This window comes from Lissotriton helveticus, chromosome 2_1 (assembly GCF_964261635.1).
Source record: "Lissotriton helveticus chromosome 2_1, aLisHel1.1, whole genome shotgun sequence".
Taxonomy (NCBI): Eukaryota; Metazoa; Chordata; class Amphibia; order Caudata; family Salamandridae; genus Lissotriton; species Lissotriton helveticus.
This window is the reverse complement of record NC_136059.1, coordinates 1,901,053,507-1,901,075,991: the sequence shown is the minus strand read 5'-3', so window position 1 is coordinate 1,901,075,991 and position 22,485 is coordinate 1,901,053,507.

Below are 22,485 nucleotides of genomic sequence, written 5' to 3'. Positions count from 1 at the left end.
CAGCTCTGTGACGCTTACTGGAGGTATACCTGGTGGGCTAGTTGGACCCTCAGGATTCAGGTGGACTTAATCCCCCAACTTAAAAAGCGTCACAGGGTGCGTTTGCACAGTGGTGAAGGGAGGGGGTGGGCCTGAGGTGTGTGCAAACACGCCCTGTGGCGCGTTTCAAGTTGGGGAATTAATTCCCCTTTAATTAATTCCCCTTCAATCTTTAGGGCCCCTGGGGGCCAACTAGCCCATCAGGTACCTCCAAAAAGCGCCAGAGGCCTGCGTTGCAGAGAGGTGGTCCAGGCCATGCCCCTTTTTACACTTCTCTGCAATGCAGCTCTGTGGCGCTTACTGGAGGTACCTGGTGGGCTAGTTGGACCCCAGAGACCCTCTGGATTCAAGGGGACTTAATCCCCCAACTTAAAACGCGTCAAGCGGTGCGTTTGCACAGTGGTAAAGGAAGGGGCGAGGCCTAAGGTGAAATGTTTGCAAACACGCCCGGTGGCGCGTTTTAAGTTGGGGAATTAATTCCCCTTCAATCCTGAGGACCCCTGGGGGCCAAATAGCCCATCAGGTACCTCCAAAAAGTGCCAGAGGCCTGCGTTGCAGAGAGGTGGTCAAGGCCATGCTCCTTCTTACACCTCTCTGCAGTACAGCTCTGTGGCCCTTACTGGAGGTACTTGGTGGGCTAGTTGCACCCCAGGGACCCTCAGGATTCAAGGGGACTTAATCCCTCAACTTAAAACGCGCCACAGGGCACGTTTGCACAGTGGTAAAGGAAAGGGGCGGGGCCTGAGGTGACGTGTGCAAACACGCCCTGTGGCGCGTTTTAAGTTGGGGAATTAATTTCCCTTCAATCCTGGGGGCCAACTAGCCCACCAGGTACCTCCCGTAACTGCCAGAGGCCTGCGTTGCAGAGAGGTGGTCCAGGCCACGCACCTTTTTACACCTCTCAGCAACGCAGCTCTGTGGCGCCTACTGGATATACCTAGTGGGCTAGTTGGACCCCAGGGACCCTCAGGATTCAAGGATTCAGTGATGTCATGAGTGATGTCACTGACCATGTTATGAGTGATGTAATATGTGACGTCATCAGCAGTGCATTGCGGGCGTGCGAGTGATAGTTAGCTGAACTAACTATAACGGGGAAATTTCTATGGTTTTGTACGAGTGAAATGTCCAACTAACTAGAACGCCCCTGAAACCTATGTTTTTTTCTGTGAATATATATATATATATATATATATATATATATATATTCACTGAAAAAACAGGTCACTGGGACATTCTAGTTAGGCTCAGGTTTCACTCTTACAAACCCAGTGAAATTCAGCAGTTATAGTTAGCTGAGCTAACTATAACCCGTGCCCCCGCTGAGGTTCTGTAATTCTCGAGTCTGACTCCATTTTGTTCTGTGCCACCATTTTGTGTTGCCCTCACGTAGGCCTGTAAAGGTAACCTGGCGAACGAAGTGGCCTGGCCTTCTTAGTTCATGTATACATTAACTAGGTTTCTTTTTGACTCTGAAATGAACTGTAAGAAACTGACCTCTTCACCTGAAACTGACCTCGCAAAGCCAATTTCGCTGATCGATCTTTATCTGAGATTGCCAATCAATGTTCAGGACATCGTTAACTTTTTAGTTTCCTTGCACGTGCTTATCTTATTCAGCATCTGTTACTGTTTCTTTTTTTATGTTTCTTCATTACATGGGTTATGCTTTCAATTATAAGTTTGTCCGGCTTGTGGAGATTGAATTTGGGACATTCCTAATAATTAACTTTGGGTTGGGATACTGTAAATTGGGTTTTTGCTATGTGATACTTTGTTTGAAAATGTATCTTATTGGCTAGAATTTTGTGCTGTGGGTGTACATTTATATTGTGAATATTGGGTATAAAAGGAGACGTCTCGCCTTAGTAAAATGAGCAGTCTCCTGAGAATTTACACTGTGATGTATTTCTAGGATCACTGTTACTAGCTGCAGCTAATAAACTTGGTCTCTGACGCCATCCAGAAGTATTCCGTGTCTTTGAATACCAAGACAGGTGAACTCGAAGATCTTAGGCGTGCCCCTGACGCCGCTGGGTTAAACCCCGGTTCTTCAACTGGCGCCCAACGTGGGGCGACTTCAGCGGTACTGGTCCAAGCCCGAAGATTGTGAGGAGCCCCGTGAGGAAATTTTGGAGGACGGCCGCCACTTCATTGACCCCTGCATGTCGACGTGGACCGAAGGTTTTTTCTGCAAGGCTTCCCCTTTCCGACGGCTGCGAAGGACTGCTGCCCTGACTGTCGCCCTGTCCTGGACCCTCTTGTGATGATTTGTAAGGCGAGACGTTAGACGGTCTTCTGGTGGCATGACAGACATTTTGGTTAAGTATAAGTGGGTCGCTCCCACAACTTTGTTTTGTTTCTTGGTTTTGATTCGGCCATTACAATAGTCGAAGCCGAGGGGTTCGTATATTTACGAGTGTATCATTGTTAATAACCCCTTGAAGTTTGAAGCAAGACTAGCGAGCTAAAGATGCCTGGTTTTGGCAAAATTAGGAAATGGTTTTGTTGTAGTTGTAATAAGGATTCCCGATTGGAGGACTCGTGTCCGATACCTCCGGTTGGAACTCCAACCTATGAGCTCTATTCAAAGCATGGTGTGGGTCCCATTACCTTTAATGGAGTATGGGTCCGTTATACAAGGAAAGATGGTGTTTTACGATGGCCCCAACATGGTAGTTTTGAATCAGATGTTTTAGATAACCTAGAAGTTGCGCTATTTGAGAAGAAAGCCTGGCCGGCGATGTTTGACTCTTTCCGCCTTTGGCGTAAGGAAGCCAAACAGCGAGAAATTAAGCAAGCTAAGAGAGATAGGAAGGAAAGGAATATGTCGGTAATGCAAGCTGCTAGGCAGTTTAAGGAAGATGAAGAAGATCGTGCGATTGAAGTGTCAGATAGACAACATTGCATGGCCATTGACAAATGTTACCCGGCTTTGCCACCTCCCCTTTCAAATGTGACTGAAGACCCTGAAAAGGATCCTTTGATGTCACATTTACTGAGATTACCACCCCCTTATATGAATGGTGCTACTGCACCTCCGTTACCTCCAGTTGTTGCACCCCTTGTTGTCGTTCAACCCCCTGTTGTTGTTCCGCCACCTGTTGCTTCACAGGTGGTTCTTCCTTCCGCGGCACAGCCCCCTCCAGGGCCGCCATCTTTGTCACCAGCCTTGCCTCAAACTCCTTTGCCTTACACTCCTTTGTCTTCGACTTCTCTTATTTCTGTCCCTACGTCTCTCTTGCCTCAAAACACTTTGTCTCCTGTCCTCATGTCAACTTCTTCTCCTTCTGCTCGGCAACGAATGACTGAGACTGTCACTAGTCTTTTGTCTCCTTTCTTTGGGTCACTAAATATGACCCCTGTTTCTGAACGTAAGCAAAGACGTAGTCAGCTTCCTGGTCCCGAAGAGTGGGCAGTGTTAGATCTCCTTGCTCGTAGATGGGTTTCGAATGCCTCCAAGTACGGTCCACAAGTGGTTATGGATATCTTCCTACAGTGGGAGGCACCAAAACAAAGGTATGTTTTTGATGTCATGTGTACCTTCCTTCGTCAGGAGTGGGAAGATAATGAGTTGGGTTCAATTCCATTGGAATTGATTAATGTTCAGTCTGAATTTGCTAAAGGAACGATAGTGGGTTCCGATGTTGACTTCCACCACAGTTATTGTTCGAACCTGACCCTTCTGTTAGGAGAAAAGTGAAGCAGTATCCTATGAGAGAGGTCTCCCCTGTATGAAGAGAGGCAGTTGTGGCTGATGCCGCTCATGGTATTGTGGCTGCACCGGCTCATTTTCACCGAGTGTGGGTTCATGTCCCTTGGAAGAGAGCTGAGGTCCTGGCTCTTAAGCAGACCTTGCCTGACCCCCATAAAAATCCTGCTGGTTATTACAAGGAGTTGTCTCAGACAGTTGATGCATGTGTTATGAATTTAGCTGACATAGATATGTTGATGGGTAATGTAGTTCCTCAACCCTTGTGGGCGAAGATCCGTCATGAGGATCACGCGCCAGAGTTAGGAGATACATGGGTTAATATTACTGCTGCAGATGGTCGGCAGGTAGGAGGTGCCAAACCTGAACCCTTAGTTTCAGAACTACCTGGTAGGATTATTAATTTAATGAAAACTATAATGCCTCCTTTGCGGGTGAATTGGGACAAGTTACCAGCATGCAAACAAAAGAAAGATGAGAGTGTGTCTGATTTCTTCACTAGGTTCGAGGAAACATTCATTGATCATAGTGGTTAGGACATGAGTACAGAAGGTGGTCAGAGGTTGTTTGTAGATAAGTTTGTTTTTAATTTACTTCCTGAACTTTCTACTAAGTTAAAAGATTCTGAGAGTTCATGGGCTGTTTCTTCTTCAGCCCAGATATTGGCTACTGCACAATACTATGAGAATAGAGATAAAGATGAGAAGGATAAAGTAGACAAGAAGACTAGAGAATTAAAAACAAAAGTTCTTCTGCAGCAGGCTTATCCGCCTCGCCCTAATCAGCGTCAGTTTCAGCAACCCCCACAGTTTCAGAAACTGTTGCAGAAGCCTGAGTCTTTTGCTTCGCGACTCCCGCTGGGCCCTAATCAGTGTGCTTATTGTAAAGAGGAAGGTCACTTCAAGAATAGTTGCCCGATCTTGCTACAGCGTGCGAATGGTATGTCTGGTCTGAGAGGTCGTGGTGGTTACCAACAAGTACCTAGGGGTAGGGGACGTGGTACGTTTCCCCAGAATGAACGTTCCTTTTCCCCTCAGAATTCTATAAATTATTTTGACCAACAGAATGTTCCGACCGTTCAGTCCGCTCAGTACTACACTGATGATTATTATGTTGGAAGTGAGAGTGCTGGTTTTAACGATAGTTAGGACAGCCATGGACAAAGGGAGGGAGTAGTGTCAGTTCCAGTAGACCAGAGTGGACCTTATGTTGAAGTGATTACATCAGGTGTGGCAGAACCTTTTCTTTTGGATACTGGTGCAGCAAAGAGTTCTATCATGCACTCTAAACTCCCTGGCGCACCCTTGTCTGGCTTGACTAATGTTTCGGTAGGATTTTCTGGCGCCCCAGTTCGTAACCCGGTTTCTTGTCCTTTGCCCCTTTCTATTGGTCCTTGTGAATTGGAGGCTCCCCTTATTCTAACGACTGGCTGTGGTGAGAATTTGTTGGGTTTGGACGTATTGAAAAGATTGCATGCAACATTGCATTGTTCTCCTTTGGGAGTACATCTTACAGTGGGTAAGAAAGTGATTTCCCCGATGTATCTGTCTAAGGATCACCTTCCACTGGAACTGCGTTCTCTCCCTGATACACTTTGGGCTACAGGTCCAAATGATGTTGGTCTCTTGCAGATTCCACCTTACGTTGTTACCCTTAAGTCGAATGCTAAATTACCTCGCATTCCTCAGTACAAAATTTCCAGTGATGGCGAAAGTGCTCTTTTAGCGATTATCTATGATTTGGTTGAGAAAGGTGTGGTTGAAGAAACGAGAGGCAATGTGTGTAATAGTCCTTTTCTGCCTGCCCTTAAGCTTACTAACTCTTCTCAGCCACCTGTGTATCAGTTTGTGATTGACCTTCGAGAGGTCAATAAGATTGTTGTGCCACAGTTTCCTGTTGTTACAGACATTACTGCTTTATTGACTATGATCCCTGCCTCAGCTGCTTCGTTTTCTGTTATTGGTCTGAAGAACGCTTTCTTCAGTGTTCCGATTGCTGAGGAAAGTAGGGATATTTTTGGCTTCTCTTTAGGAGGCCGCAGTTTCCGGTTTAAACGCGCTCCTCAAGGTTATTGTGAGAGTCCCTCCATTTATAGTAAGGCTTTGAAAACTCAGCTTGATACTTTTGCATTGCTTTCTGGTGCTACTCTTATCCAGTATGTTGAGGATCTGTTGATTGCTGCTGATGATGAAGAGATTTGTAAAGAGGTTACTCTTTCTTTGTTGCGACACCTGTCTGACCTTCATCATAAAGTGTCACCTTCGAAGTTGCAGTATTGCCGACAAGAAGTGACCTACTTAGGTCCTCTCTTGTCGAAGGAGGGAAGACGATTGACCCCAGAGCATATTCAAGCGATTGCCCAAATGACTGTGCCATGCACACAGAGAGAGGTGCGTGCCTTCTTAGGTATCACCTCGTATTGTAGACAGTGGATTCCGAATTTTTCTTTGTTAGCGAAACCTTTGTTGGCACTTACTCTTAAGGACACACCACACCCTCTTCCTTGGTCTGACGAATGTCAGAAGAGTTTTTCTGAATTGCGTGATGCATTGTGTTCTGCTCCGGTGTTGGGTACCCCCGACTATAGTAAACCTTTTACACTTTATGTACACGAGAGAGAAGGTTGTGCGTTGTCAGTGTTGACGCAACAATTTGGAGACAAGCAGCGCCCATGTGCGTATTTTTCAGCCACTTTAGATCCGGTAGCTAGGGCATTGCCTAGTTGTCTAAGAGCTGCAGCGGCTGTTTCTATTCGACAGTCTGCTGGTTTGATATTGGATAATACATTGATTGTGATGGTTCCACATGCAGTGGATACCCTATTGAACAGAACAAAGACTCAACATCTTACCAGTGCACGTTTGTCAGGTTATGAGTTGACGCTTTTGGCTAGTCATGTGCACATCAAGCGGTGCAACACATTGAATCCAGCTACATTGTTGCCAATTTTTGTAGAGACAGATGTTCAGGAGCATGACTGTTTTCTCCAGACAGAGGAGGAAACGAAGGGTAGAGTTGATCTGAAAGATACTCCTCTTTCGAATCCTGATGGTACCATATGGGTGGATGGTTCGTGCTTTAAGCTTTCGAATGGAGAGACCACTGCAGCATATGCTGTCACAACTTTGCACACGATTGTTGAAACAGCACGTATTGCACAGAATTCAGCACAGGCAGCGGAGTTGATAGCATTGACTAGAGCGTGTGTGTTGTCAAAAGGAAAGAGAGTGAATGTTTTTACTGATAGCCAATATGCATTTGGCGTGACTCACAGTTTTGGTCGTTTGTGGAAAGAGAGAGGATTTCTTACTTCCCATGGTACGAAAATTCAGCATGGACAATTAGTGAGTGAACTTCTTGAATCACTTACATTGCAGACCCAAATTGCGATAGTAAAATGTAGTGCACATAAGGTGGTTACGGATGATGTGGGTCGAGGGAATGCGTTTGCAGATGAAGTAGCAAGAGAAACAGCGAAAGATGTGACGAGTCGGATGTATGTTGCAGGTCCTGCCAGATGGGTGGTGGAAGGAGGAATGTGTGAAGATACAACAGAAAGTGTGAAGATGATTCAGGCGGAAGCTACTGAGAAAGAATTGAGTATGTGGAGAGAGAGTACGGGAATGTTGGATTCAACAGGTTGTTGGGTTGAGTTGTCAGAGCACCGGCGATGGTTGTTGCCGGATGCATATGTGCTCCCGGTGGTTACTATGGCTCATGGGCTGGCTCACATTAGTCAAGTCAAAAGGTATGTTTATTATGACCTTAGTCATTTAAACAGGTGCAAGAGAGTATCAAAAAGTTAAAACGATCACATCAAAACATTTAAAACATTATAACAATAAAATCCGTCAAATATAAGTTAAAACTCTTACACACGCTTCTTCCTTTGTCGACAACCATAAAATCGCATTTAAGTTAGCATTCCACATTTATGAATAAAACCCATTCTACTTCCTTCTGCTAGACTAATTTCATTAATTTAAAATGCTTTAGAATATACATGTTATTCCCGGTTTCTTAGATCACTCAATGCTGCTTTTATGTATTTCCCAAGAGCAATCGCAATATCGATAGTGGGTATTTCAGTTAATAAGTTAGCTGCCTGCGCTCTAGAGCTTATAGCATATTTTAGGAACACGGGTCGTAACCACAGTTTCCGCTGTTCCAGTAATAACAGGCAATCAAGAAGGATGTGTACCAGGTCTCCTTTGCACCCCAAATTACACTTACAACATCCATTTTTATCTAACAATTTATTTTTCAGATCTTTATTTGTTAACAATGGGTTTAAACCAACCCTCAGCCTTAAGATCTCCTGCCTAAGGCCGCGGTTGGGAAGGATGTCTAGGTAGGGGAACCAGTTTTCATTTAGCCAAGCGCCCATCATATGTGTTATTGATTTCTTTTTCGCTAAATATTCCATATCGGTCAATCTCGATATTTCCTTCCCCTTTAATTTCAACTCACTCCTAGTACAAAGGAGTTGATGTGTTTCCTGGTTTACCTCTACCTTTAATTTTTTACAAATTTGCGTAACTCTTTCCCTACACATTTTTGCCCATTTTAGATTACTCGATAGGATTTCCTTCTTGCACCATTGTGCTACTTTTTGTCCCTCAGGGTCTTCCAGTCGTTTCCAAAGTCTAAGTATTGCCATTTGAGTTAGTGTCTCCCAGGACTTTGTGCCTATTTCCCTTCTTATGGCTTGCACCATAGCAGATTGTGGGAGAGAGAGGAGTCCTTTGAGGCATTTTCCCTCTACCAAGTCCCAGGCTCCTTTACCGCTCAAATAAAGGATTTCTGCCCCATACAGAACTTGGGAGGGTATCATTGCCTCAAAGGCCCTTAGCATTGGTCTGTGCGACATCTCTCCGTAATCCCTATTAAACATTTTTAGGCCGCATATCGATGTGTGTGCCTTGGCTTTTTGTGTATCCCAATGCATATCCCATTTTAGTCTTTTGTCAAACCATATACCTAGGTAGCGATACTCATTCACCGTCTCCAGTTTAAGCTCACCTAGGTACCAATTGAATCTGGTTAATTTTTTCCCAAAGCAAAGGACTTTAGTTTTATCCAGGTTGACAATTAGAAATTTATTAACACAGTATGCGTTGAAGGCATTAAGCTTACGCTGGAGGCCTATCTCTGTCTGATCTACTATAACCAAATCGTCTGCATATAATAGGCAGGGCACCTTGTTTCCGTTCATTCTGGGACTTGCACTACCCTCGACCTCTAGATGGGCCGGGAGGTCTGACAGGAATATAGAGAATAACTGCGGCGCTAACACACACCCCTGTCTTAGGCCGTTGCTGATGGGTATTTTTTGCGTTAAAGAGCCCTCCGTATCCTTGATGACTTGGGCCCAGTTCTCATTGTGTAGTTCCTTTATTATTAACAGAAGGTCACTCGGGATATTTACTTTAAGTAGTGTTTCCCATAGGCATGCGCGATCAACTGAGTCAAATGCTGCTCGGAAGTCAACGAAACAACAGCACAACTTGCCATTTTGTTCCGTTGACTTCTTCGCCATCGCCCACAGTGCAAACCCATGGTCTATAGTTGAGTGTCCTTCCCTGAATCCTCCTTGCTCTATAGGGACAATCTGGAGCTCTTTTACCCATATGTTGAGTTGATTCAGTACAATTTTGGAGAAAACTTTCTCTCCTATATCAAGGAGGTTAATCAGGCGGTAGTTTTGTGGTGCCTCCATGCTACCTTTCTTATGGATGGGCCTAATTATTGCACCCTTCCAGTTAGATGGCATTTTGCCTTCTGTTAGTATTGTACTAAACATCTGTGCAAAAAATCTTGCCCACCAATTTATGTCTGACTTTAGAATTAATGCTGGGAGATTGTCCGGACCTGCTGCTCGGGATAGTTTCAGCTCTCTTATTGTATCTTCTACTTGTTTTACGTTAAATTTAGCTTTAAGGTCTGCTGATATTTCCTGCCATTTATGTGTCACTACCTGGGTTATAGGGGCTCTTGTCCCATACAATTCCCTAATATACTTTTCCCATGCGGCCTCACTAACTACACATTTTAGTTCCCCATCAGGAGGGCTAAGGGCTGCCTTTACCAATTTCCAAAATTGTCTTAGGTTTTTTTCCTCAATCGCTTCCAGCAGATTTGACCAGCATTTCTCTTTAAATGTCCTTTTAGCGTCATTTACCATTTTTTTATACTCTCTTTTTAAACGGATTACCTGGTCCTGTCTCTCCTGGCTGAAGTTCATTTTTTGTTTTCTTTGTGCTGCCCGGATCTCACGTTTTTTTGATTGACACTCCACTGAAAACCATTTTACTCTACTGGGTGGTTTTCCACTAGTATTTTTGACCCTTTTCAGTTCTATTCTTAAACAACAGACAACTTCCTCTAGTTTTCCTATGAACCAGTTCAAGGTTTTATTCTCTAGATTTTCCGGCTTTATTTTAATTTGCATAGCTAACAGTTTTGCCTGATATTCCTCCGTGAGTCGTGTCGTCACACGTCTAGGGTACTCCACCTCCTGGGGGATCACTTTATCTCTGGGTAAACTTCTTCCCCCTTGTATTGTTAGATATAGAAGGTTGTGGTCACTAATCTCTTTTTGTTCCAACCTAAATTCCCGTACTTGGGGGAAGTTCCAGGCATGTAAAAACATATAGTCAATTGGGCAGTTCTGAGAGCCTACTTTAAAGGTTTTCCCTGCTGGGCAGTCGTTCTTCATTCTTCCATTCAAGCATTGGAAACCCCTGCCTCCTAGGAAATATACCAGATCTGATTCCTGTTTTGATATCTCCCCTGCTGGGAACCTTGCTGGGTTTATTCCAAACACCTCTAACATTTCTCTGTTCCAAATATCTGCCTTTTTTGGGTTAAGTTTATGATTGAAATCCCCCATTATTATCACGGTGTCCACTACATATTTTTCTACAACAGAATCTACATCTTCTTTAAACAGCTTCATCTCATTCTCATATTCTACACCATTCTCCCACTGCATGTATACATTCATTACAGTCAGCATTTTATACTTCTTTTCCACTGTCAATAATTCTATTCTGCTAGTCAGAACCCATTTACATTTCATTTTTATCGGTTTTACTTCTCTGAGCACTTTCGTTGAAACCAATGTCATTAATCCACCCGACGGACGACCATAGTTCTTTTTCTTGGCCGGGCGATTTAGTTGTAGGTATCCTTCATTAATCGGGGTTTCGTCGCATGACCAGGTCTCTTGCAAGCAGGCAATGTCCACTTTATTTACTATATCCTTTATAGTTTCTCTCTTTTTCTCATTGCCTAGCCCATTTACATTCCATGTCAGGAGACCTAGACTATGCGACACCCCCTCATCCTATTCTATCTCACTCATGCCACCCTCTTCTCCCTCGGCTTCCGTATGACTCCCGTTTAGATCGAACCTTGGGCTACTACATTGTGACCAATTACCCCATGGGACTTCGTTTCCTGTATTGTCTATTTCTATATTCAGACAACTTTGGTTCCCTTCCTCGTCTTTATATAATCTCACCTGTCTTCTCCCTAAACCTGCATGATACTTTAGGAAGGTATTGTCATTGGGGGCTTTTACTTCCCTCTCCGGGATTATTCTTATTCCCTGGTGGTTTATCTCGCTGGTTGCTTTGAGGATTGCCATTTTTACCATGACTGAGTGTAATGATACTTTTGTTATTTCTTTACCATTTCTGGTCTCCACAAAACCAATTTGCCGGAGATCGCTTGTACTGATCCCACATAGGCTACTACATTCTGCGAAGACTTTCAAGATCTGTGCTCTGTTCAGGGGATTCCTTTTCCTGTTCGTACTCCCATTCATACTTCCCCTTTTCCCCGGCTGCATATGGTCCAAATACACCCATTTATTTTTCTCTCTCTCTTGTACTTTTTTAGGGGTTTCATATTGATGCTGTCTTGCCTTTGGTCTCTCTGATCGCAGCCCATTATTTCCCGTTCTTGGAATTACCTGGTCTTGTGGGCTTACGGCTCTATTACCCCTATTTGGTTGTCCTAAGGCTATTCTTACTTTCTGTTTCGTAACACAGGGTGTTAATGGTTTCTCTTTTGTGACCTTTGTTCTCCCATTTTTTCTTGGGTTTATCGGGGTCGTTCTTAGGTTATACTCCCTTTGCCTTGGTCTATTTGGTACGTCTATCGGGGCTGATGCGTTTAGATCTGCCTGTGCCTGTGCCTCCCTCCTTACAATCCTCCCGTTTTTCTTTGCTTTTAAGGCTTGCTCTCTCTTCTTTCTACCCCTACTCTTAAGGGGGGCCCCTGTATACACCCCGTGCCTTTTTATCAACATTGGGCGTCTGGAGATGTATACATTTTCTGATGCTTCCACAGAGTCGTTTGTTGGCTTTTGGGTTATTGGTTGTGGGGATCCTACTGGACTTCCCGCGGATACCTCAACCAGTTCCATCTCTACCCTTTCATCAATCGATTGTTCAGTGACTGATGTGCTTTGCATCCTCGGCATTTGGTTCTTTATCCCCACTAGTTCCTCTTCGATCCTTTTTAGGTTCGATTTCTGGGCTTTCAATACTCCATTATTTGATAGGGTTACTTCAAGGATTCCTTGTAACGTCTTTTGTAATATCAATATCAGGTCCACCAATGATGAATTGGGTGTTACGGAACACTCCGGGTCCTGTGTGTGGTCTCTGCCTGGGTTTGTATGATGACCTGTTCTTGTGGGTTCTTGCTGTAGAAGAGAATTTTTGGTACCATGTTGTTGAGGGGAATGGGCTGGTTCACCGCCCCAGATTAGGCTCTGGCTCTGTATTTCATTTCCCCTTGGTTCCTCATTTCCCAGTGACTGTAATGAGAATAGTTTTGGTGACGATGAGAGCCGGGGAGCTGAGATGTGGAAGTTTTGGCTCTGGAGCGTCAGGTTTATTAATACGGAATCCTCCATTCCTGCTTCCATATCGGGATTCACCACTACTGCTTCTATCCTTCCTACTCCCTCCGCGCCATGTTCTTCCGTATCTTCCTCGGGGTCTGGTCTTATTACTGGCTCTAAAGATTTGTAGTGTTTCCCTACAGAATCCTTTATAGCTTTAGAGGTTAGCGTATTGTCTTTCTGTTTGGAATTTGTTTGGACACAGTCCCTTTTAGCCTGTTTGGCATTTTTAATTGTCCTTTTAACTTTCCTTTTCTTGCGCCGCCCTTTATTATTCTCTGTAAGTGAGGCCTGGCTTTCTTGGCTCTCTTCCAAAGATATTGAGCCCTCTAATATTTTACTCTTCTCTGGGCTATCTTCTTTACGCTGGGTTTGCCCTTTTTTCGGTCCCATTTCTCGGTTTGGTTGCTTTAATTCCTTCCAATTTTTTCTAACATTGAGTTGATGGGAGCATTAAAATAAATCACACTTTCACCAGTGTTTGTGAAATTAATATCCGGCTACTTAGTTGCTGATCTTGAAATTAAGTTCTTTTACCATAAAAAAAAACAGACAGCCTCAGATGGAAAAGTTCTTTTTACATAAAACAAAACAGACAGCCTCAGATGGAAGTGTATCTTTAAGAGGCAATTGTCAAAATCGAAATCTCTCAGCTCAGCTTTGAGAGGCAGGAAGCCTCGGAGTTCAGCGTTTAATCAATCTTAGTAAAGAAAATAGCTAACCTGTGCACCGAGAAACAGAAACAAACTCGAGCACTTCCACGCTGAAGAGAACTCCGGCTTTGGTTGTCAGCTGTGCATAGTCAGAAGAAAGGGAGAGGCAGGCAGTCACACTCCGTGGCTTACTGGAAACACGATATCCACAAATCCCATAATGGCAAATACAGAAGTCACAGCGCAATGCAGATAAGACTCTCGACGAGGGCACCGGATTAACCTCACAAGTCTTTCATCCACAAGTCCACAGGCTCCACACTCAAAATGTCAAAACGCCAAACCGGGCGCCGATCTCCGTAGCTGCCTGCTCTCCTCCGCAGCTCCTCTGCCCCGCCTCCTCGTTGCACCGGAAAAGTCAGGTGACACCAGCCTCCACACATCCACTCACATTAGTTCAAAAGGGATATGTAAGTTGTTGGCTCCGGTATGGCAGAATGGTGGAATTTCTAAGTGTGCTGAGAATTTGGTTAAACACTGCATGATTTGCTTGATGCATAATCCTGGAAAGGGAACCCCAACTCCAGCGGGTCATTTTGCTCCTCCAACCTATCCGTTCGAGGTGCTACAGATAGACTACATTCATATGGAAAGATGCAATAACTTGAAGTATGTCCTTGTGGTTGTTTGTGCCTTTTCCAAATGGATAGAGGCCTACCCCCTAAAGGATAATACTGCCTTGTCTACAGCCAAGGTTTTGCTCAAAGAAGTTTTTTCCCAGATATGGCTTGCCGAGGATGGTATGGAGTGATAATGGAAGTGAATTTGTGGGTCAGATTATGAAGAAAGTATGTGCGGGTCTGGGTATTAAACAGAAATTTCACGCTGCAAATCACCCCCAGTCAGCAGGCCTGGTCGAGTGCTATAATGGCACTCTGAAGCTGAAGTTGGCCAAAGTGCAAGCGAGCTCTGGTCTTACATGGCCCGATGCCTTACCATTGGCACTTTTGTCCACGAGAATGACGGTACATTCTCGCGTGGGACTTAGCCCATACGAGATTGTTTTTGGACGGCCGGCGAAAGTCTGGGCTGTGCCGAGGCCTAAGAAGTACAGTGATATCGAGTACCCTATGTTGGTTAACTACTTACATGATTTGACTGCTAAATTGCGTGTTCTTCACCAACAGGTCCATGACATTTTGCCTTCAGTTTCTGTAGACGCAGGCCACACGATTCAACCTGGCGACTGGATTCTAACCAGGAATTTCCAGAGGTCAAAGAACTTGGAACCAAGATGGACCGGTCCATACCAAGTCCTGTTATCAACTCGGACTGCTATTAAGGTGTTCGGCAAGAAAAACTGGGTACATGGTACCCATTGCAAGAAGATACCTTTGCCCTTACCGTACGATAAGTGGGTCCGGGAAGGTGTTGCCGATTCCGAGAGTGAAAGGGTTCCAAGATTTGTACCTTTTAGCGATGCACATCTGGAATAGACTCAGTCAGAACGTGCGGATAATGAAGTCTTGCAAGAAGCTGTGCCGCCGTGTTTGAGATTTGATACTACGCATCCAGAGACACTCTTTCAGAATCAAACTGTGCCTGGTAAAGAACGATACAACTTAAGGTCTAAAAAGGACAAATAAAATTTTAATTTTTTTGTGAATTACACTCTTTCAGACAAGAGGCTATTTTTCTTTTTCTTTTTTGAGCCACCATCCGGGTTCAGCTGCAGGGTCGCGGTATAAGACTTAAGGGGTGGCCCGCGTATTGACGAAAGGTCTGCGGTTCTAGGGACGTCTAGGACGCCTGGACGCACACTTGAGTGAAGAAGGAAAATTGCCGCGAGCAGCACGTTAGAGGATGGAGTCTGTTGTAACTGAAAGAGATGTTGAGAGAATAGATCTTAAGACAAGATTTTGTACATTGATATGTAGCAAATGTTTTATAATATTGTGCTTTTTGATGTTTTTAAGTATCACATTAGCTTGTGTGGGTTGGATTGTCTATGTTACACAACAGACCTCTGCACCCACCTCCCAACCTATGCTTTCTTTCACAACTGTTTCTTTGCATCAGTTTTATACGTTGCCTGAACATGAGCAAACAAGGAGATCAGAATTTGTCAACAACTCGTTCATACAGTTGTTGCATCAGCATCAGTTAGTAGTAAATACCACTAATTGTTGGGTTTGTGGTCTTATGCCTCATATGACAGATATTTGGTTTTGCCTTTTTCTTTTAATGGGTCTGTGTGGGGTTTACAGACCATGTGTATCTATGCAAATGAGGTACGCCCCTTACATTCCCTTAAAGATAACTCCAGCAATAATGCCTTGATAAGGGGAATAGTAGCTATGATCCGAGATATTGATGCATATAATGCTATCCCTAAGGATGAGGTGCAGGCGTATGTTGGTTGGAACATAACTGGATATAGTACCAGCTTCACAGAGAAGAAGAGATGAAAAAGGTCTCCCCCTATTTGGATTGTACCCCACCGAGGCCATTTTTGTTTGCAAGGTACTGGTCGGAATACGAAAGCTCAGCTAGGTAAGAGTGTGTGTGCTCAAACCTATGTCTATTCATCCCGGACTTCTCCACCGTTTGTGCCAGCTAAAGGCACATATTTTGTTTGTCATGACAGAGCCTACACATGGTTGCCACCTGATTTTTCAGGAACATGTTATGTGGCGTATTTGCTTCCCCCTACATACACTACTGCTTCAGACTATCATAGAACGAGATATGGTAGAGGTGTCTTCAATCAGGAAGATACTGCAGCACATGAAGTAGGAGATTTCTTCAAGGGCTTCCTGCCCTTTTGGGGTCCTATGATCAATAGTAGGCATATTCGACAGCTTCTCCGCGTTGTTGAAGCTACTATTAATGAGACAGCAGGTGCTCTTAGTAATGTTACAGCTGAGCTTCAAGGGGACCGCCTTATGACTTTGCAGAATCGTATGGTATTAGACATCATACTTGCAGATCGAGGAGGAGTATGTAAATTGATTGGATCCAGTTGCTGTGTTTACAAACCAGATAATGCCCCTACAGTATACCAAGCCATCTCTAGGTTGCATAAGATCTCTGAGTCTATCCATGTAGACGAAGGAGACTGGTCATTGACGGGATGGTTTTGGGGACTGCTGTCTAAGTGGGGATGTAAGATTCTGACATTCCTTGGTATGGTTTTAGCCATCCTTTACTCTTGTTGTCTTTGCATCCAGTGTGGTCCCGCCATTTGTAGTCTTTGTACTACTATGTGTGTTCGGAGATCTGTCCCGAGAGAAGTAGAGAATAATAAAATGATGCTACAGCAACACTTTGATGACCTAATGAATATTGATATAGACCTAGATTCAGATTAACATGAGTCTTAGGTTATTGCCTACGTAATGGCAAAAGGAGGGGCTGAGGTTCTGTAATTCTCGAGTCTGACTCCATTTTGTTCTGTGCCACCATTTTGTGTTGCCCTCACGTTGGCCTGTAAAGGTAACCTGGTGAACGAAGTGGCCTGGCCTTCTTAGTTCATGTATACATTAACTAGGTTTCTTTTTGACTCTGAAATGAACTGTAAGAAACTGACCTCTTCACCTGAAACTGACCTCGCAAAGCCAATTTCCCTGATCGATCTTTATCTGAGATTGCCAATCAATGGTCAGGACATCGTTAACTTTTTAGTTTCCTTGCACGTGCTTATCTTGTTCAGCATCTGTTACTGTTTCTTTTTTTATGTTTCTTCATTACATGGGTTATGCTTTCGATTATAGGTTTGTCCGGCTTGTGGAGATTGAAATTGGGACATTCCTAATAATTAACTTTTGGATTGGGATACTGTAAATTGAGTTTTTGCTATGTGATACTTTGTTTGAAAATGTATCTTATTGGCTAGAATTTTGTGCAGTGGGTGTACATTTATAATGTGAATATTGGGTATAAAAGGAGACGTCTCGCCTTAGTAAAATGAGCAGTCTCCTGAGAATTTACACCCTGATGTATTTCTAGGATCACTGTTACTAGCTGCAGCTAATAAACTTGGTCTCTGACGCCATCCAGAAGTATTCCGTGTCTTTGAATACCAAGACAGGTGAACTCGAAGATCTTAGGCGTGCCCCTGACACCGCTGGGTTAAACCCCGGTTCTTCACCGCAATGCACTGCTTATGACCTCACATATTACATCACTCATAACATCACTGATGACATCTCAAAGGGTTACCTCATCCAGTGACTGGGAGCATTTTTAAAATGTTTGAGTGTAAAATATATATATATATATATATATATATATATATATATATATATATATATATATTTCTCCAACGTCGCTTGAAATTGCTTCTTGTACAACAAAGAGACGATAGTGGACCCAGGTACTTGTGCCAATCAAAGATTCTTTATTGTAGTTTGACCAGCCAGTCAGCCATGACGCGTTTCAACCCCTATCGGGTCTTGATCACATGACGCGTTGCCATAGCGGGGTAGGCGTTTATAAAGTGTTAGACCAGGAAGTGATTCTGCTCCCTCTTTCTCAGGGACATAGAAGAGTTAGTGTACAGCATAATGCTCCACAATTGTGCAAATTCGCAATGTAATGATACAACATCATTTTTCAATATGCATAAAACTAATTGAATGTCAAATTCATTTCTGTAGCAGCATATTAATATACCAGCATAATAATCACGTAGTGTGCAAATTTATGGTTAATAAATAGCAGCATTAAGATGAAACAGCCAAGTATTCATATAATGTGCAAAATACCAATTTTCATCATAATAGCAGCATATACATTTAGGGGTAGATGTATCAACATACCCCTTTGCGATTCCTAAATAGCGAATTTTAAGGAATCGCTATTTAGAAATCTCAAAATGGGATGTATGTAAGAAATCGCTATTTTTTAGCGATTCCTTAATCTTCCTTATTTGCGAATTCGCATTTTGCGAATTCGCAATTAAGGAATAATTTCCCATGCATTCCTATGGGCCAGGAGGCCCATAGGAATGATTGTGAAGTAATTCTTAATTTGCGAATTCGCGAATTCGCAAATTGAGAATAATTTCAAGGGTGCAGGAGTGTCTCAAAAACACCCTGCTGCACCCCTGAAATTTACATGTGTGTGCATATGGCGCACATACATGCCCTATGGGCATGTGTGTGCGTCACATGCCACCTTAAAAAATGCCAAATAGTGCATTTTTAAAAGAATTCACAAATTAACATCAACTACAAGTTGGTGTTAATTTGCGATTTCTTAACCAAAATTCGCAATTGAAAAAGGTTACATACATAGCATTTAAGGAATTGCAAAATTGCGATTCCTTAAATGCTATGGCAAAATAAGGAATCGCAATTTTTTGCAATTCCTTATTTTGCGAATTTTTGATGCATGCCAAAACATGCAAATAGACCGTTTGCGATTCGCAAACGGCTTGATACATCTAAGCCTTAGCAACATAGTAATCCCATAATGTGCAAAATATGGTTGATAAAATAGCAGCATCGTAATTTAGCAGCAACATGTTCCCATAATGTGCAAAATATAGTAGATCCATCGCAATTGCAATAAATAAATATATAAATTGATATACAATAAATATGTGCAAACTAACGATCACCTTACATCACAGATTTGTTAAGTAAAACCATCATTTCTTATATGTCAACTACCATATCATATTCCCTTCTTAACCCTTCCAATTTAATATCGGGCTGTGCTTTAATCATACTGTATGCTGCACAACCACACAAATTGGTGGCATGTGAAATCAATGATTAATTTCGAACCCAGTCCAATATCTTTCAATCACATGCCCGCTGCTAGACTGAATATTGATATTGTTCCTAAAACTCATGCATATATTTTCTTTTTGTTAGTAAAACCTCAGTGGTATATCTTCTTGTTGTATCATTAAATAATATCTATCCATCATTCCTGATATATCGCCACACTCTATATTACAAGAATTAGTCATAAAAAAGTGCCAAAAAAAGTGCATCCCCTAATCTTAATGTTGTAATACCACTAACACTGGTCTAGCAGAAATTTATTTCCAACGTTACTGCGGCCAACCCCCCGAGAAAGTGCAACATAAATCATAAATACTTATACTCAATAAAAAATGTTCCGTAACCTGGTTATCATCTATAATCAAATTTTGTTCAATATGAGCCCATATTGAAATACCTGAAAAGTTCCTTCTTTATTTAGAATTTTTTAGAAACAATTGTCAAGATAAATGGCACAATATTCAATTTTAAAGACATGTATAAAAATCTTCAATGGCGTTAAGTCCTGCCGGATACTTAGAGTCCGATTCAGAAAAGGGGGTGGAGTCCAGCTCAATTATGTACCTTGTCTCTAATAGGAGTAACTTCGCTTCTCGGTCACCCTCCTCCCACCCCCCCACCCCCCACTTCATAGGAAAGATTGTCTCTATCACATAGTATTGTAATGAATTGTGGTTGCTATTATGACATTGCTCAAAGTGACAGGCAACTGGATATGCCTGATCCTTACCAGATATTGCTCTTATGTGCTGGAGTATCCGTTTGTGGGCTGGCAGTTTGGTGCTGCCGATGTATCTTAGCCCACATGGACACTCCAGGACATAAATAGCATAATCCGTCCTACAAGTTAGTCGTTTGTGATCTTTGTGGAATGGACTAGTGTATTGTGTTCTGTTGCTGCCGAATTCAAGGCCTTGCAACTTGGAAATTTTTTAAAAACCCTTCACTTGCGACATCCATGTCCCCTGAGTTGTTAATTCAGGACAATTGCTAGTCAATTTGCTTCCAATTGATTCAGACTTCCTAAAGGTTAAGGCTGGTTTATTTGAAACTAGATGCCCGATTACAGGATCTCCCTGTATCAGGTTCCAATTTCTGGAAACAATTCTCTGTAGTTCCAGATGTTGCCTACTGTAGGTCCCTATTATTCTTGTTTAGGGATCAGATTTATTTATCATTAGATTCTTCCTCTGGGATTTATATACCAGTGCCTCATTTCTTGTTGTGGACTTAATTTTGTTATTGGCCTCATCAATCACCCCAGGAGAATAACTCCTGGCCAAGAAGCGTTGTTTACAGGCTAGTTGGGCAATCTGACATTCCCTGTCTGAACTGCATATGCGCTTGACACGCAGCATCTCCCCATAAGGAATGCTGTGTATCAAGTGCCGCGGATGGTGACTCGCCGCGTGCAGTACCGTGTTGCCTGCTGTAGACTTTCTATATAGCCTAGTAGCCAATACTTGCTTGATGTAATACTTTATTCGATATATACATATCATAAAAGTACAAACAATACGAACATAAAACACACATATCTAAAATATCATATTCGATTCATTTCATAATTTTAAAAAGATAAAAGAGTATGTACATATAAAACACTTGATTATATATAACAAAGTCATAGGTCATATGCAGTAATGGGTTTGGGTGACAAGTTACATGCCACAGTCTAGCCTTCAATAGTTTTTAGCAGCCTTGTTCGTATAAACCATGCATTAGATAGATACTTAGCAATTCCACATACGACAAACAGAGATGTAGTATCTGATAAAAAGATACGCAGGGCAATCCTAGAATCTCTCACTCCCAGCTCTCTACATACAGGTTTTAACCATCTTGCTCTTGGTTTTTTATATGCTATACAAGCAAACAAGAAATGGGGTAAAGATTCACTCATACCCTCCCCTCTACAGACTCCCCCCATTCCTCAACGCACCAGCACTCTCACCTATGCCTCTAACATCCCCCCTTCCCCATCCACACCCTCCACCCACTATCTCTCTCACCCGTCGAAGGGCACCACACTCACTGTTACCGCAGAGCCCTGCATCAACGCTAGCACATCCCCCCCCCTAACAAGTTGCCTCTCCAGCTCCCCCATCAACCACTCGCCATCGGCTCCCATCGCCTACACCACCCCCAATCCACCTCTGGACATGATTATATCCACCCTCATACAAGTCAAAGAAGAGCTCCACACCATCAAAGATCTTCTTATCACACATACCAGGCAACATGTACCTACCACTGGTTCCTCACGCAACAAATACCTCATCCGCCCCACATACCCTCTCAAGCCATACTCCTCGCGCTGGCCTTCTATCCCTGCTCGCAATCTCACACACCGCCCCCGTCGCGCCCTCAACCCCCTTTCGGACCACGACCTATACACCCTCCTTCGCTCATTTGGCCCTGGTCCCTTAAAACACACAACCACTACACACCTCCCCATTCCCACAATTCTCACAAATCCCCGTAGGCCCCCCACTCTAAGCAACAGAAGTTCCGTCCCCAATAATCTCAGAATAGTCCCCCTCTCCCTAGAATACTCGACCACCCTTCTCTCCCCCAGACTCAAATGCATCCTGCTCAACTGTAGATCGGCCCCGAGACACTCCTCCGATATCGCGGATCTCATCTTAACAATGGATCTCGACCTAGCCATTCTGACTGAAACGTGGCTAACTGAATCTTCTACGCCTATAATGGACATACTAGTCCCCCCCAACTACCACATCATTAGACTCGACAGGTCCGGCAAGTTGGGCGGTGGAATCGCATGCATTTTCAGGAGCAACCTCTCTGTCACCAAAGTCACCTCCCCCTCCCTCACTTCCTGTGAACTCTTCTGCCTTGATATCTCCAGCGAGAGTAAACCTGTATGCTCTTTACATGTCATCTACCACCCACCAGGGGACAACCTCACCTTCACCCAACAACTCATGGACACGATCTCTTCCAATGCCGGCCGGCAGATCACTCAAATCTACCTGGGTGATTTCAATCTCCACTGGAACGATCAGAAAGACACGGTGGTGAATAGTCTCAAATCCTTCCTCAACGAGCTTGACCTCACCCAAATCTGTAACAGCCCGACACATGACAAAGGCTCGATCCTCGACCTTATCATCGCCAAAGAGGACTCTACCCAGTTGGGTTCGATCCAACCCTGTGACTGGTCAGACCACCACATTATCACTTTCTTCATCAACGAAAAAGTTAAACCTAACACGGCTCAACCCACCAAATCCAAGATCTGGAAAAGGGACTTAAAGAATCTCAACCCTAACGCCCTGCCTCCTCATACTTGCAGTCTCCTCCTCCCCCCGGCGAGCGCCCCTGATGTTCAATTACTGACTGACC